Source organism: Cuculus canorus, chromosome Z (assembly GCF_017976375.1).
Source record: "Cuculus canorus isolate bCucCan1 chromosome Z, bCucCan1.pri, whole genome shotgun sequence".
In the NCBI taxonomy this organism is placed as follows: Eukaryota; Metazoa; Chordata; class Aves; order Cuculiformes; family Cuculidae; genus Cuculus; species Cuculus canorus.
In genome coordinates this window covers 3,229,485-3,247,978 of record NC_071441.1, presented here as the reverse complement: position 1 = coordinate 3,247,978, position 18,494 = coordinate 3,229,485, and the positions used below count along the sequence as shown (strand labels likewise).

General features: G+C 36.9%; 1 protein-coding gene across 1 annotated transcript in view; it reads right to left on the bottom strand.

Annotated features, from left to right (window-relative positions):
- The window catches only part of WDR70 (WD repeat domain 70), a 150,207-nt gene that overhangs the window by 116,632 nt on the left and 15,081 nt on the right, over positions 1–18,494 (bottom strand). The gene's annotated exons all lie outside the window — the stretch shown is intronic.

Sequence of the window (18,494 nt, the reverse complement as noted above, 5' to 3'; positions counted from 1 at the left end):
TCCACAGGAAAAGCTTAAGTGGTGGGAAGGAATGTATAACCCATAAAATAATCTGAATCAAAAGCAGCCCAAGAATTTTTGCTCAGATTTGTTCAAATTCCCCGTGATGGACGTTTTCCAGACAACTAACAAAGAGGCCAATACAGGGATTCCCAGTTTTACACAGTTTGATGGGCTTGGGCATAATTTAACTCCCATTTCTGGTATTTGTTCTGTGGGCCTAAAGTCTTCCGTTAAGCTCATGTTTGACATCCACGTTGGATATGTGATCCATGAAGTGATATGATCTAGTTCTGAAACTAATGCTATCTCGTGTAACACCTACTGCTGTCACAGGCTTGACAGTTTCCCAGGCCTTTTAACAACTTACATTTCACGTCTTGGGAGCCACACAAAATGGGCAGAAGATAAGCTTACAAAACAAATCATTTTGCCTTGAGTTCTTCAATGCGGTTATTCTGTTTACAGATAAAGCGTGAAGTGCAAATCACTTAAAGGCACTTTTCTTTACGTGCTTGCTTTTTAAGCTTGCCCTGTTTTCTGCACCATACATCCAGGTTCTCACTTCACCTGGCTACCACAGGTAATATCCAGTCTGAGATAAAAAACCAGACCCTTAAGTAGATTATGATGGCATCCTGTTGTCTTCAGGTCCCTCTCACGAGATCCTGATAAACCTCTACAGACAGGAAGAAACTCCTCCTGGGAGACTTTATTTAGGTGAAGTCTCCTTCATAAACCAATTATTTCAGAAACCATTGTAAAGGGCAATCTATTAAAATCGGAAAACCTTGACATTGAGGGTAAACTGTTCCTACCTTTGAATCACTTGCCCTCAGAACTTCAGTGTAATATAGGAATAATAAAACGCTCTTACAACGCAATCATCGGTTTGACACACACACACACAACAAACCATAAGCTATACATATATTCTCAAATCCTAATCACAGAATCACAGAATCACAAGGCTGGAAAGGACCCATTGGATCATCGAGTCCAACCATTCCTAACACTCCCTAAACCATGACCCTCAGCACTTCATCCACCCGTTCCTTAAACACCTCCACGGAAGGCGACTCGACCACCTCCCTGGGCAGCTGTTCCAGTGCCCGATGACTCTTACTGTGAAGAATTTTTTTCTGATATCCAGCCTGAACCTCCCCTGATGGAGCTTGAGGCCATTCCCTCTTGTCCTGTCCCCTGTCACTTGGGAGAAGAGCCCAGCTCCCTCCTCTCCACAACCTCCTTTCAGGCAGTTGTAGAGAGTAATAAGGTCTCCCCTCAGCCTCCTCTTCTCCAGGCTAAACAACCCCAGCTCTCTCAGCCGCTCCTCGTCAGAGTTGTTCTCCAGCACCTCACCAGCTTCGTTGCTCTTCTCTGGACACACTCCAGAGCCTCAACATCCTTCTTGTGGTGAGGGGCCCAGAACTGAACACAGTATTCAAGGTGCGGTCTCACCAGTGCTCAGTACAGAGGGAGAATAACCTCCCTGGACCTGCTGGTGACCCCATTTCTGATCCAAGCCAAGATGCCGTTGGCCTTCTTGGCCACCTGGGCACACTGCTGGCTCATGTTAAGTCGGCTGTCAACCAGCACCCCCAGGTCCTTCTCTTCCAATGGTCACTATGATACTGAATAATTCCAGTGCTGTGGAACACAGATGAGAGGACAAGCTAGCAAGAGAGAGTAAATGCATATAAATAGATTTTTGCAGTTGGTTGTGGGTATCATGAGCTTAGAAGTATCTATTAATACTGACAGGCACCCAGTAGATACACATCACATTGTCAAAATTTCACACAGCAAAGGGACTGGGGGAGTTCTGGCTAAGACAATGGAATTTTTCATAAGCTTAGATATTTGCTCTGAGGTGATAATTACTGATCAAGTGATAGGCTTGTTTACAAACTTGCATTTAAAGAACTCAATTCATAAGCATGCAATTTAACCTATCTACCCCGATGGATGAAAGACCTAAGATGACCTCCTTAGAACCTGTAATTACAAGGTATGGTACGTGAAGCTTAGCATTTACACGGTAAGCCCTTCTCATCGTAAAAGTACCAAGCTGAGAGATTTTTGTCAGTATACCTCAGAGATTCTCTCCCAGGCCTTTTCATCAAAAATAATGGCACAGAGCAAAGTCAGTCAGTGTACTAGCAGGGGCTGCCAAGCAGTGTTTTCAAAAACCTACGAAATCTAAAGCTGAGTTGTTTTCTTTGATGAGAGATCAGTGGTAACAGATTAAAGATAAATTAAATGTTACTTATTCATCTTATTTCAGACACAAACATTCTGTACACCTAAGTGTTTGGATTCTCATATCAGCTCCTGACCTACAAAACATATTTTCTAAGGAAAAGAAAAAAGATTAAAACTACTCAATCTTTCTTTCAGACTATCTGTGCCTCGGTTGTTGATGGTTTAATTTTTTTTTATCTGCAAAAACTGCAATATGTACAAAAGCCTTCGAACCAAAACTGTTATGAGGAAGGAATGCTGCTCAATTTAGTTCTGAAAGTGAGCCAATTTCTCTGATAGTTATGCAACTATCAGAGAAAACATAGCTTAAATATACTTTCTCACCTACATGTAAATCAGGGTTTAAATGCTCCAAAGAAAAATTACATCACTAACTGCTATTACAGAAAAGTAAACAAACAGGAAGTGCCAGGGTTGGATCCAGAAAAAAAATCCTCTTGCTATACTTAGAAAGCAAGGTTTTATACACATATAACCACCAGAAGGAAACATGAATCTCTGCAATCCCATGTTTTCATTTTTTCTCTCCATATTTTTGAGAGTAATACTTAGACAAATACTAACTCTTCTTCCGACACTTCTCCCCCTCACAAACAGCAGAGGATCCACATTCTTTTCTTACCCCACTCACTTACTGTGCCATTAAGTGTTTTCTAATACTACTGATTATTATTTGCCTAATACTAACTCAAAGTTGGTTGCTGAGTTCACTGTGAGGTTCCTCCTTAAACTTAACAGACAGGCTCGCAGCTTCCATTAGGTCCAATACTATGAGACAAATCCCAAGAAATAAACATGCAAATTACATTAAACTACATAGAAATAAACTACAGCTGACAACTATTACCATTTGACAGCATAGAACTAGTTTTCATAACTATCATGATTTGGGCAGATGCTCATTTAAAATAGCGTTATAAATAGCAGAGTTATAACTAATTTAGATTTAACGACATTCATCTCTCTCTGGGGAGTTAGTATTTTGCTGAAAATGCAGTGACTTAGTTGACTACTGCTCATTCTGCATTCAAACACTGATTGCAGCTTCTTTATGGACTACAAGACTTCAGGAAATCACAGAAAACTACCACTGGGCCTTCTCATATATTTAGTGTCTATTCAGTGTAACATAATTGCCTTCTCTAAGAAAAATATTTTATGGACAGCAACTGGACTAAGCCTGGTACTATTTAGACCACTTATTTAGCAATAATTGAATGGATCTGCCCTTAAATATTGCAGCTATTAAATGTACAAACTTCCTTTATTATCCTTACCTATACACTTGCACTATTACAGTATAAACGCTTACTTGATAATTTCAAAACTTAAGTTTTCAGAGGTTTCTTTTCATAAAGGAGACAAATATGACAAAGTTCTCAGAGATAGGGATACAAGCAGGAAGTGATATAGGGAAAATCTATTCAGTAGGATGCCTGACCCCTACAAGGTATCTTAGGAAGAAATACCAAATACGACATAGTACAGGTCTGTCAAATAGAAAAAAAAAAAGCAAAACAAAGGCCACAAAATAATTGGCTGCCCTTACCAAAGAGACTGCTAGATAAGGGAGCATTTAATCATAGAACAGAAGAACAACCTTGAAGGACTCCGTGAAAAGAGAGTTAATAAATTCCAAGTTGAAACAAATGAAGGCATTAAAACAAGTTACTAAATCATGTGCAGAAAATAGAACCACGTCTGAATTTTTGAACTATCTTCTATCAAGATATACTGTGACATTTACTCTGACATTGTTATTTCTAGGACTTAAATTCAGATGACACACACACTTCTATCCACTGAAGCTAGTCCCAAAATTATCACATACTTCTATATTACCCACCATTCCTCCTCATATGCCTGCACACCCATGTATGTCACCTAACAAGGCAGGAAAAACATGAGGAAAATTAAACAAACAAAGAATACACAAGGGATATAAAAAAGCAACTGAGAGTTCACATTTTCTCCAGAATTTTAATATTTTCCACTTGAAAAAGTAACGGAGTTATAGAAACAACTTATTTTTTCACATGGTCTTCAGGCACAGTATGTTCACAAAGACCAAGACCTAAAACTACAGAAGAAGAAGGGCTCACCTCTAAAATTATTCAACACTTCATGTCACAGTGGTCCTGTAAAATAGGTATGAACAATTTGTAGACCCTGAGGATGATTAAGCTACTTATTTTTTCTTTTGAATTTCCATTCCTGATACTTTTGGTACTCAGTAGACAAGGCGGTAATACAATTAATATACTTAAATAAGGAATGTGACTGAATAATATGTTTATTCTTCTATTTAAGACAACAAGAGCAGTTTCATCGTGACATTTGCTTTGCAAGAGACATTCACCATTCATGCTGGAAAAGGTTACAAATCTGGTAGCACTGAAAACCAGATGATCCCTACAGATGTGGTTATAGACTGATATATAAGTTTGTTTTCTTTGCAGAGAACAGCATGTTCCAAGACAGTCTAAGTAATAGGTTGGTCAAAAAAAAAAATCAGATAAATCTCTATAAATCTAGATGACGCATGAAACTTGGACGATTACCAGCTTGAGAGAGAAACAGTAATTATTCTATGAGCTATGATTCTTCTCACCCCACTCTATATTTTAAGTGAAACCTAGCAAGTTGTTGATATATATAACACTATTACATTATATCTTAACCAAAACATTGAAAGATTCTTTTTTGAAAATTGTGCCCTAAAATTCTGCATTGCTGAAAAATTTTTTCAAGTGTCATAATTGTTGCCAGTCATAAGTAGCACAAAAGTTTAAGAATTAATCACCGTTTTCCTCTTCTGCTCAGAATATTCCCAATATGAGTAATTAGGGTTCACCTCTTCTACAGAATTGCAAATTCACACTGAAATCTAATGCTGACATGATTTGCCTCTTCAATCGAACCATCTGCATCAGCCATCACATTTATGGATAGCTTATTTTTTTAATGAAATCTGACTTTTTACTCCTAATTCAGACCTTCCAGTCCCATCAACCCAATGTTTCCACAAAATTTGCTTTGTGTTTGCATATGTGTAGCATGACTATAATATTTGCAGACAAAGCATTTACCCAACTTGTAGGAAATACAAAGGCAGGCTTCAAAGTAGTCCCAGAGATAAAGGCTCAACGTCATGCAGAAAATATGTCACCCACTTCTGGTAGTTGTCTTTTGGAAACAAAGACAAGGAGAAAAATAAGCAGGCAATCTCAACATATTCCGAGAAAACCCAAGTCTTCTGCTACTTTCATTTCTGGTATTGCAAAACAGGCATGAACTAGCATAGCTGAACACTGAGAGGTCAAGGAGGCTTTCAGTCCCTCTAATTAACTTTGACTAATGAGAAAATGCTGCATTGTAGGACACAGCAGCAGGAGTGTACTACTCACAGACCCCTTTTCACTGTGCTGGTGTTTGCCCTGCCATGAGATTTTGTTTGCTTTGCAATGCTAGAGATTTAGCATCACCATTGTTTACACAAGACTCAATGGGTAAACAGTGAATAAGGTAAGTCTTAATCTACCGGTTAAACTTGGGAAAGACGGGTGTTCTGGCCTGTGGCTGTCTGTTTTCCAATAAAACACTAGATAAGATGCAGTCTGTGGGCCTGATCCACTTCACATGTGATCAATACAAAGTCACACACACCACATTACGTTCATATTTTGTATCACAGCATCTGCTTATGTTTTGGTCACAGAACAGATTTTTCCTCCTATACAAGGAAAAGTCAAAAGAATTAAGTACTCCAATATGCAAAAGCTTAGAGAACTCAATTAAAAGATCTCTCATATTTTGTTTAATAAATCAAAATAAAAGAAAAAGAAAATGGACGTGGCGAGTCTCCACTAAAACTTCAGCTCTGTTTTCCTACTGTTTTTAAAGATCTAAGATGCTGCTAAAGTCCTAGGTAACTCCTCCGTCCGACGACTAATCTTTCAAAGTTGACAATTCCGCTTTTTATCAGGAAGGGAAAAGAAAAAGTTTATACACATAACATAAAGAAGTATTTAAATTTTTTTTTTCTCTCTTCAGATTAAAAGAATTATTATGTCCTATGATTTGCCCGTACTTTGTGACAGGAAGAGAGCAGCTAATTCACATAACCTAGTAGCAGCAGACATTAATATAAAAATTGTCATAATTCATATGACATTGCAACTCTTAATAAAGGCTCTCAGCTCTTTCTGACACCTAAATTATTCTACAAATACACACCATACAGTAAGTGATAGGGAAAAATCACCTATTTGATTTTAAGTCAAATACTTGACTTAAAACAAATAAGCCAAGCTTTCTAGCATTTCCATGCAAACAAGTCATGTATGAATGAGAACTCGAGCCTTTGATTTCATTCCAGATAGTATTTAATTAATTGAATATTTTAACTCTTCAGACTGTTTTTCCACAACAAAACCTTTGGTCATACATAGAAAAATAAGTCCTATTCCTAATTTCTATAGCTTTTCCAGGATTCATTTCCTGTATTCATATTCGTTATTACACAAAAGATGACTTCTGGGGCCTCTGTACTGTACAAGGGCCACCATGGCTGAGTCCAATTTTTATTTAAGACCTTGTTTTTCAGCACATAAGAATGTACATGTGCTCACCACAATTAATTCCATGCATCTAAATAAACCCTGTCAAAATCTTGACATAGTACTATTTACTTTGAAAACTGGTTCCCAGCTAGCTGCTAAAGAGGGCTGCAGAAACTATGCAAGACAAACGGAAGTTCCAGGAAGGCTGGTATGCATCGAAGATGGTTTCACTGCCCTCTAGTGCAACTTTGAGGAAGGAAAAAAAAACCACTGATGTTAGCTGGCAATATTTGGGTTATAGCGTATCAAAGAAATAGGAATTTTTTTTTAAGTGAATCAGTGATTGTACCTCAGGTGGACAAACTCCCGATTGAGCATCAGCTAGGTAACTCGCGCACAAACTGCAGTGCAAACAGAACAACGGAGAACGAACCGCCCTCTCACGCTTCTACAGCGCGCTCCCATCGCTGCCCGTGGAACTCCGTGCTGCCCTAAGGCGCAGAGTGGTTGTTTTGGAGCCCATCACTGCTCTCACAAGGACACGCAGAAGACTGAGAAGTTCCATGAGCCCCTGTTTGCACCTTGAGAGTATACTGTGCTGCAAAATGTGATACATTTTTATCTGCTAAACACAGGCAAATTAATTAAACTTGGAAATAAAAACAGAAGTCACAAATCGCTTTCCTTCCGGCAGTAGGAAACTATGTTTGTCTGTATCTCATCTCATCAACAGCGTAAAGGCAAAGGTATCGTGCTGGTAGTTGCACTGACTATACATACACAGCCTCATTTACAAAACTGGCAGTCCATGTCCGTAGCCCTAACAAAGTCAACACAAGCATTTACAAGAAAACGATCTAATCCTCTAACGTCAAATAATGAAACTGAGCTACATGAGATAGCTATTTATTAGACATTTGCATTAAGCCCTATTTTAGAAAACTAAAATGAAAGCTCCTTATTCCTATTGCATAAAGGTCCTGTCTGAACTATTTTTTTAATATTAGGAAGTAAATGTTACATAATTTATCACTTCTTTGCTATTTTTGCACATTAATGATATGAAAATAACTTTTGCTTCACAAAGTAACATTTTACTTCAAAACCAAATGCTCTGTCTAACTCACCTGTCTTTTTAAACTACATTTAGGGTTCTCATATGAACAGCTGTAATTTAGAAGAAAACTGGAAGACCTTATCTCTCATTTAGTAGGCACTCCTTGAAACATTTCAAAAGGTTTTTCTACAAAACAACAGATATAAAACTTATAATTTTCAAAATTAAAATAAAATACTTCTAGTAGAAAAAAGGAATTAATAATTTACAAAAAAATGCAACAAGTGCATTCACTAGAATCCAAGTGAAAGCTTTAAACACATTTCAAAAGCCTCAGGACTGGATCATAAAATGGGATGGTTAATAAAACTACATGACTCTTTATGATTCTTCAGTTCCTTCAAGGAAAGTAATTCTGTTTTATGAAAGAAAATCAGAAAAATGTTTTTACATATTCTCATAACATTTGGTTTTATGAACACTTACGAATTCTCAGTTACAATGAAGTATTTAAACGACATTTATAAATAGTAGGCAAGGCAATCCCATAAAATATATTTAAGATCCTAATAACTTGAAAATAATTTCATTAGGCATTAAAATACAAAAAAAAAAAAAAAATAGCAGGAGTAAATGAAGATCAGTATGAGTGTTGTGTGATATGGATAGTGTTATCATCAAGTATATATAGGCCCTGTATACTGCTAAGTGTCCACCTGCAAATAAGAGATGCCACTGCAGCCATCGTAAAACATTACATGTGGTAGTCTCACATTCATAAAAATCCAAAGCCATCTCTTAAACAAACAGCAGACATTCCAAGAGTCAACAAAATTGCTCTCCAAGGATACCACTGGAGCAGCCTGCAGTTCCAACAGTTTAACATAAATCACTTGTTAATTGAAAATCCTGCGAAGACTTGTTTTAGAACGGAAATGTAACTGCATGTCACTTACACTCTGCCTTCAAATATAGCCCTTCTAAATTATTTAATCATCCTCACCATAAATACTTCAAATGCTTGTTATCATGCACTTTATTTTCCACTTCATTCAAGCAAGAACTCTCCATACCTGTATTTCTCATTATACTGCTTAGAGTAAAAACAACTTTTTCAAGAAGTTAACATTCACATGCCAGATACGAAGAAATCTGGTGTTGTGGTTTAACCACAGCTGGCAAACTAGCACCACACAGCCTCTCACTCACCACTGCTGCCCCCCAGCCACGGGCATGTGGAGGAGAACGGGGAATAAAGTGAAACTCATGGATTGACGTAAAAACAGTTTAATGGGACAGCAAAGGAAGAGAGAAAAATAATAGTAATGATAATAAAAGAATATGCAAAACAATGCAAAATGCAATTGTTCACCATCCAACGTCCAATGTTCAGCCCATCCCGGAGTAGCAATGGCTAATTCCCCAGCCAACTCCCTCAGTTAATATACTGAGCATGATGTTACGTGGTGGAATATCCTTTTGGCCAGCCGCCCTGGCTATGCTCCCTCCCAGCTTCATGTGCACCTCCCTGCCGGCAGAGCATGGGAAGATGAAAAGTCTTTGATTTAGTATAAGCACTACTTACAATAGCAACAATTGAAAACATCAGTGTGTTACCAGCATTAATCTCACACGGAATCCAAAATGTAGCACTATGCCAGCCACTACAAAGACATTTAACTCCACCCCAGCCAAAATCAGGACATTTACGTCAACTTTATGACAAGCCAAAAAACTCTTCCATTGATGTATTCAACAGTGATATATCAACAGTGTTGAACATTGCTAGTATTGCTGTTAATTTCCTTTCCAAATTTAGACATATTCCATACATTCTAACACTAAAGTATAAGCTATTCGATGCCGTTAATTATTTATGAATAGAAGTATATTGGAAATTTGTTGTAATTGCCAACAAAAGCATCACTATAGAAGGTAGACATCACTTCTTTTGGACTCTGTAAGCATTTTAGGGTCTAAAGAAATAATTTCATTTCAGTCTCTTCACTTCCAAAGACCCCAACTTCTAGTGGAAGAAAAGGAAGTGATATTTAGGATCAGGCATTCATATATCACTGCCTGAACAGATTTTCCTAACATTTCCAACTACATACTCTTGTTAAATAATACTACATTGAAAGTATGGTCTTGTGACTGAGATACATATGCAGAATATGTGCTTAAAAAGACTTAGAATTCACTTTTTTTAAGAGGTATGTCACAGAATTGTATAGCCTCTAGGTTACCCATGCTTCAAACGTAGCTGGCAGGAAAAAAAACCAAACATATTTCTACTCTCCCTCTCAGAACAGCAGAGGACATGAGCTTCCACAAAACGTTCTGGCTCTAAAGAAATGAAGGGTCTCAAGAGAGATGAGCGTATTTCAAGCATGGGAGCTCTACAGCTCTACACAGCGTAACTAGCCCAGAGATGAACACTTTGCATCACCTTTCCAAACACAGCAAGTGGTAGCTGCAGCTCCTGAAGAAGCTTTCAACAGGCTCCATCAGGTCATGCTGACCTGACAAAGGGTCTCTACAGGACATGGCAAAAGTAAAAACAGGACATATGAAATTCTCCAAACATTGTTAAAAAAGACAGTAGTGACAGTAATAATAATGTTCTATATCACGTTATTTAAAACTACTAAATTAACTGCTCTCTAATTTTTATGTTCCTTGAAATCAATAAATACATGCCTATTCATTTTCTCACAAAATATTTCTGGAAACAAACTTGGAGGACTAAGTATCCTCCTATAGAGGAAACATTTTAAAACTTCTCATATTCAGTCATATTACTAATTAATTAAAACCAATGTCATGCTACAAAAAAATGCATGGCATGATATACAGCAGTGAAATCTCGGCCTTACTATGCTCTGCAAAATTGATAAATACAGATCTGTAAGTACATTTGTTTTGCTCTGGAAACAAGCACATACTCCATGTCTTTTTATGAAAGACAAACATTCCATAAAGGAATTACCATGTTAGCTTCCTCTTGTACATTGTCCATATGATGCTTTCAGTTTCTTACGTTAAGTTTTCCTTCCTTTTGCTTCTAATTGATTCTCTCACGTTCTTATACCGAACTTCGCTATCCAGAATTTAGGGGGTTGATTTTCTTTTCTTTTCATTTTTGTGAAGCTTGCAATCCTTTCTAACTCGCTTATGACATAATCTTTTTCATTCTTTGCAACACCAGTAAACACATGAACAATCCTGAACAAAAATTCCACGACTTGTTCAGAGTTTAAAACAAGGAAAACATATTTTCCTGGTTTTTACAGCAGAAATACTGTCAGGACCTAAGAAAACATTATGCACATATATGACAAAAGTATTTTCTTTCTGATTATATAGGAGGGTAACACAAAATGAAATTGAAAGCAATGCTAATTGCTACCTATTTTCCATCAAAGCATCAATGACTAGAAGTAGTTAAAAAATAGCGTCTCAAACTCACACTACACTGTCTCTGTCGCACAGACAAAAACTGCTTTGTTCAACTTCACTTTTTCTTCTTTAGACAAGATGAAACATGACTGGGTTAATAAGATTCAGTAGTTACCAGGGCAGACAATCCTCAGCCTAAACACTATAACTCCTTAGGATGACTAAAAATTTCCATAGCATTTACTTTGTTTTACAACACCACGATTTTTAGCCTGGTATCATAGCCAAATTCTAATTGGAACAATTACCATCTAAATTCTTCATGTAAATATGCAGAAAATGGCTCTCTTCCATTCTGAACAAATGAGTATTACCTTTTAAACCTCAGCAAAAATTTAAAAGTGTCTCAAAAGTATTATAGAACTTGGAATATGGCTATGCTATCGCTTTGGAAATATGCCCAAATCACAGTACAGCCTTGGAGAGATCCAAGGCTGTACTTGTTTCAGGGACATAGTTATAGCGTGATTAGTATCCCTTCAGTACTGTAGAGAGAAAAGTTCTCCATTCCAAAGAAGAATCAACTGTAACTGAGTTGCAGACATAAGATAAAGCCTTGCAAGTCCATTTGGCAAATTCTTCCAACAACCACTTCTGTACCTGTCGCTTCAAGGGAGGAACAGTGTGCCGAGACGCTAGCACTCCATTGAGAGATCTCAGCACATTTTCTAACGACATGTGGAAGAGAACATTAATAAATACGCACTCTCTAACTAATGCCTTTTAATACATGTCATAAATTACCTTGAAAAAAAAGCTTATGTCCTAGATTTAAAGCTGTCTACCACCAACTGTGACATGACTGCTTTGGCTACTCTCCTGTCCTCCTCCAGTCAGATTTTATTTTGGTAGCACAAACACCAAATATGCAGCCTGCCAGGGCAAAAAAAGCTGGCACAGAGTCTACTATCACTCTCAACCTCAAAATTTACCACATGAAATATTGCTCTTGTTGAGAATCTGCCCTCTCAAAAAAAAAGAAGCCATTTTCTCTTGTAAAACATCCTTGCTTGGAAACAAAGTCTTCCAGAAAGGCATCCTTTTTGGGACAGAAATCAAACCTGAAAAGCTTCAGACTACAGGAGACACTCTGCTTCCTCCCTCCCTCTCTCAGCTTACAACCATGTAAAAAACAAGCACTGATAATCCAATCAGGTTTTACAGCATTACAAGAAAAAGCACTACAGATGAGCACTGATCACAATCCAAACAAACATCTATTCTCATTTTCCTCACTCCCCAAATCAATGCAAGTCTTTCATATTAAACAAAAAAAAACACCTTATAACAAGAGGAAAGTATCAGAAAGAATTGAGACTAAGTGCACCTATTGTCCTTAAAATATACTTGATACAGCAGCATTCCTTATACTACTACAAAATAACCACTGGAAAATACTTTCTAAGAACATACAAGTATATGGTGCCTTCTGAAGATTCATCACGTATGACTATATATCATAGAAATATTTATATATGTCAGTAGATATGACATGATATCATCATCAAAATCGCAAGAACATCTATATGCAATCATCTTATCAACATACGTGTTCAGAGAAGGGCAACAAAGCTGGTGAAGTGGCTGAAGAACTCTCACGAGGAGTCGTTGAGGAATCTAGGGTTGTTTAGCCTGGAGAAGAGAAGGCTGAGGGGAGACCTTATCACTGTCTACAAGTACTTGAGTGGAGGCTGTAGTGATGTGGGTATTGGTCTCTTCTCCCAAGTAAAAAGTGATAGGATGAGAGGAAATGGACTCAATTTGTGCCACAGGAAGTTTTAGATTGGATATTAGGAAGAGTTTCATCACTGAAAGGATTGTGAAGTATTGGAACAGGCTGCCCAGGGAAGTGGTGGAGTCCCCCTTCCTGGAGGTATTTAAAAAACATGTAGATGTGGTGCTCAGGGACGCAGTTTAGTGGTGGACTGGTAGTGTTAGGTTTACAGCTGGACTTGATGATGTTAAAGGTCTTTTCCAAGCTAAATCATCCTGTGATTCTGTTATCACTTCTGGCATGAATGGAGGTGAATTATACTAAATTAATAAGTCATTGAATATTTATTTGTTACTTGTAACTACCATCAGTATTAACACAGAATTTAATCAAACACAGAAAAATGCTTTACAATAGCTGCCATAAAGACTTGAGTATATAAAATGAACTTCAATAATTCCAGAGAAGAAAGTAACTGAAGTCAGAATTCACATATGTAACACATAATCTATGGGTCTCCTCAAAAGTTTATGGTTTTTATCACATATAAATGTAAATTACAGAAACATATAATACTCAAAAACTACCAGTGCTGATCCAAAACGTTCAGCAATTAACTGCTGTTATTCATTTTCCTACACAAACAACAATAAAATACAAAAAATGCCCGTCAAACACATTAACCACCAGCTACTGCTTCCACCTAACAATTCAGTAAAATACGCAACGTAAGCTGAGCAGTCCTGGGCCAACCCTAGACTCAAACGACACTAGCCTCGTAGCAACAGTCACTCAGAAGAAAGCAAAATCAATTGAACAAGTAATGATGGAGAATCGATGTTCCTATAATGAAACAGACATGTAAAGTCAGAATTGAGAGATACCAGTAAGCTACCTGGGTGAAGCCAATATTCTGATGCATTTTAACAGTTATAGGAAGTTCACAAGAGTTCAGACAACAGAACTGCAAAGCGTATAATTATTAAAGAAAACCTTTTTTCCTTCAGGGTCAAAACCAGATATTTGTCTTTTAAAGAAGTTACTTCAGCAGCAAAATATAATAACAAAACAGACACTCTCACAGTACATCTGGAAATAAAACAAAAGGATTATTCAGTGGAGCTTTCTGTGTCTCCGTCCAAGTTCTGCCCCCATGCGTACCAACCACAGTCTGACATAAAAGCAAGAAAAAGGAATCACAGAGTTCTCATAACAGCAACACCTGCCTTCCTTGGGGCTCACAGGATCATACTGTGATCACCAATCGATCAACAGGAAATCAGGAAAGCACAGCTGCTTCCTGATTCCCTTCACAGGAAAGAAAATAACTGAGTCCATGAGCAGCAGTGAGGGGAGGCTCTAGACCCCAAAGGCCTCTGGCATCCACACTGACACAAAATCTTCCCAGTTATAAATTAACTGTTTAGACTGAAAACCCACAAGTCTCGTATTTCTGCTGCTCTGCTTATTCTCAACCAAATCTATTCTAGACTGTTTTGTAACTATTGTCTTAAGTTCAGACGAACTTAAATCACAGCAGTCTGCAAGTTACCTTTCTGTCTGAAACTTTTCATTCGAGTCCTTTAACTTGGTTTCCAGTAACTCCATTATCAAAAAAGTTGTAGTATTATCCAAATATATGGAAATAAAAAAATTAACACCGCTATCTTGCTAGAAATTAAAACAGTCGACCAGCAAACAAAGCAACCACTCAGAAAGCCAGAAGTAAAATCAGCTGTTCCTGCATATTATCTTCCCTTCGGCATTCTAGGGAACTTTACAGAACTAAAGCAAGAGTTTTGCTAAACAAGACATTCAGTGCCCTTTGGAAAGAGATAAGGAAATTAAATTATAAAATTATATTCACTGCTTAGAATTCATAAATCTGACAGGCATGCAAGCAATTACATAAGAATTGCAGGGAGGGAGAAGGAATCTCATTGGGCTATGACAGAATTCAAGTTAAATTAACAATCCAGTTGTTTTTTCCAAAACTATTTCTATGCATAACAGACTGCATTTTAGAGATTTCAGTGCACAAAGCCCTACTAGGGCGCAGACATCTCTGATGGAGGACAACAGAAAATAGGTACACAGCACACTAAAGCACAAAGGAATTAAAAAGAAATAATTATTTTCTACCACATTGCTGATAATCCCCTCTTCTTTTTATAAGCTACTTCTACCTCTAAAAGCCTTACCCTGTTCTGTGGAGCATACGTGCTGCCTCCAAAAATATACACATTTTACCACTTTAGAGACATTATGCAACTTCCTGCAATTTCTCAATTATTAAATAATACTGTTCTCCCACACTGCTATGCTACGCACATGAGTGCTCAGCATGTAGTTACAAAACCTTCTTTATTTCATAAATATGAAAAAATGAAGGCATCTGCCACAACTTGGCATTAATCTGTAGTTTGAACATGACTACATTTAGGAATCAACACAGCACTCGTTACTGACATAAAAGAGAATACTATACCATAAACTGGAACAGTAGTATTTATAGGACTCTTGATTTATATGAACCTAATAAAACTACTCAAGTAAAATTACTCAAGAGATGTCAAAGGATGCCAGCCTTCCACTGATGATGCAATAAAACAGATGTCGAATATTTAGTGTATTTCTATTATAGCTAACTTGACCAATCTGGTGAAACTTCCTTTGACGCAACCAACCAATTTTGCTAATTCAGTATAAGTACACAAGACCATTACAAACAGATTTAATTGAAAAGTAGATATATATTTTACTTCAGAATGGAATTACAGCAGTCTGAATATATAATGGTTTTTGCTAACTGCAGAAAGTAACCTCTCTAACAGACCACAGAACCAGTGGAAAAGTTTTCCCAAATTTTAATCTGGATTTACAACAGAATTACGGTCAAACCACAAGCTACTTGTATTAATTCTCATTTGCAAAAGAAAACCCAAGCAATTTCTGACATAAGTAAGAAGAAAACCTTAGTGGTGGTGGTTTATCCTGTATGCCTATTTAGCTAATCTGGTAAGTGTGTTTTTTAAGCAAAATTTGCCATGATTTCTTAACACATGCAAAATTCTCATTCTTAGGAAGAACTCAGTTTAGAAATCAACTTGATTCCTTAATACCTTGGAAAGAAGGCATTCCATGGGAATATAACTCCCGCTTTTTTTTTTTAAAATCTCATAAGACAGCTGCTGCCAATACTTCTGGTGTTTTCAAATATGTTAAGAAAATAAATAAGGACATAACATAGAAATAAAGCAATAAACAATAAAGTCTGCATGGAAAAGATCAGGATGAAGAGCTATAAGACACTTCTGATGCAAAGTTTTATGCAATACTTCAACGAAATACTAGCAGACATGAGGCTTAACCTTGGGTTTAGTTGCCAGGATATAACATGATTTAAAGTTTACACTGTTTTGTTTTCGTGTCATACAAACTGAAATCCTTGGAGCATCTTGGAGAGCTTTTACTCTCCCAAAGATTAAAGATACCTGGCAGGACTTGATTCCCAAGCCTCCTTGTTTCTCTGCATGGCTCCAATTGAGTGCCATAAGGCAGTTACAAGCTTCAGAAGTGCTGACAGCAGAGCAAAAGATTGTTTTTTCCTGGGAAGAGAAATAGGGACTGCTAGGGAGAGCTATCATTTAGAAAGGCATTCTGGAGAGACCCCAAAGAAAGAATAACACACCTGAGCGTGCATGTTTTGAGATTTACAACGCCCTAGTACATACATGCACAAAGTTCACAGATAGATACTTGCAAAATTTGTTCTTTCTTCACACTTTTTTTTCCAGAATGACAATTATATGGGTTCACCACAATCTGTATACATGCTAACACTCTGGATGATACCGAAACTGGTTGAAAAGTATTTAGACAAAAAACTGAGTAAGATCAAACATTTCCTTCAGCATCAACAAACATAAATACTTTTCAGGAACCATTATTCTTATTATCTCTTGGAAAGATTCATGTTTGATAAAATTTCTTGACAAAGCATTGTATTTTAAGACCTTACTATGAGTTGAAAATGTATGAACAAGCAGACTTGAGTCAGGAGAAGAGATGAAAATTGGAGGAAAAGAAGTAATGCCTTCAATATGACATAATCCAGAGCAACTGACTTCTGAGTCTACCCCCAGGAATACGGACTCAGTCCGTAGTGCCAAAACAGACAAAAGATAAAGAGAATCCTTGATACAGATGAATAGTAAGTCGTAAGTTAAGGCCTTCTTCTAGTTAAGAATAGTAAGTCATAAGTGAATTAATAATAATCGTTAATAAATAGTAAGTCATAAGTTCAAGAGTTTCTTTAGGAAAGTTTGGGATTTATCCACAGTTGGGACCCTAAGAGAGAAGTCATCATGTGTGGGGTACAGATGAGATCACAGGAGATATGGTGACAAAATGTACAGTTCAATAATTAAAGAAATTCACAGGCAACAGTGAATCAAGCAGATCAGTACTAAGGCATCAGAATTTCCCATCATTTATCTACTAGGAAACAAAAGCCCAAAAATTGTCATCATACAAGACTAGGCTCACACTAAAATTTAATCAGTAACATCACTGCTTACAAAGTTCCTCTCCCACATTTCCGGTAAGTAGTATAAATTTATGTTTCGAAGTTCATAAGATGCAAGGTAAAAGGTAATAGGAGAAGAACAAACTGAACACTTGGTCAAAACTGAAGAGGAATTGATGCACCTGGGAATTTGGTTTTTAGCATTAGTTTTATATTTGTGTAAGAGGACATACAGGGTGTTTTCTGCACCAAATAGTTCAAACCAGCATAAGTAAGGCTACTTTTACTGGACTGTTGCTACAAAACAACACGGAAACCATCATACAAATACATTGCCACAAAATATTCAATACGAGGAGTTTTGGAAAACAAATATCAAACAATTAAACTTTTAACTAAATAGGGACAGCTTTGTCAACTATCTCTGATACCCAGTTTATGTTTTTAGGGCTTCTCTTGCTTTTATCATAGATAGAGCGAATATAGGTTGTCCTTTATAACAAACTGGTCTGGGAAAGCAAACAAACAAAAGCCCCCAACTGCCACAGCTCCTTTTCTCTGAACAGTTTTGACACAATTGCCAAAGAAGAAATCCTACACGTGCATGGGGAAATAAATTATACTGAATATTTACATAAAATATTTCTATATATAGTTCTGTCATAATGTGAAAACAAAAAAAAATAGCATATGACACGCACTAATTGCTGATGAATTTCCCTTGAGATTCACGGTATACTTTTTTTAAAATCTTCATATTTTTACATTAAAATAATTATTTGCATTTGTTGAATAATAATTAGAGAAATCACAAAAAAAATGCATTTCAAACAGCAGTCATACTTCTGTCATAAAGGAAAGAGCACAACTACAAATTAGAGTCTACTTAAAGTGTTAAAACAGGAACAA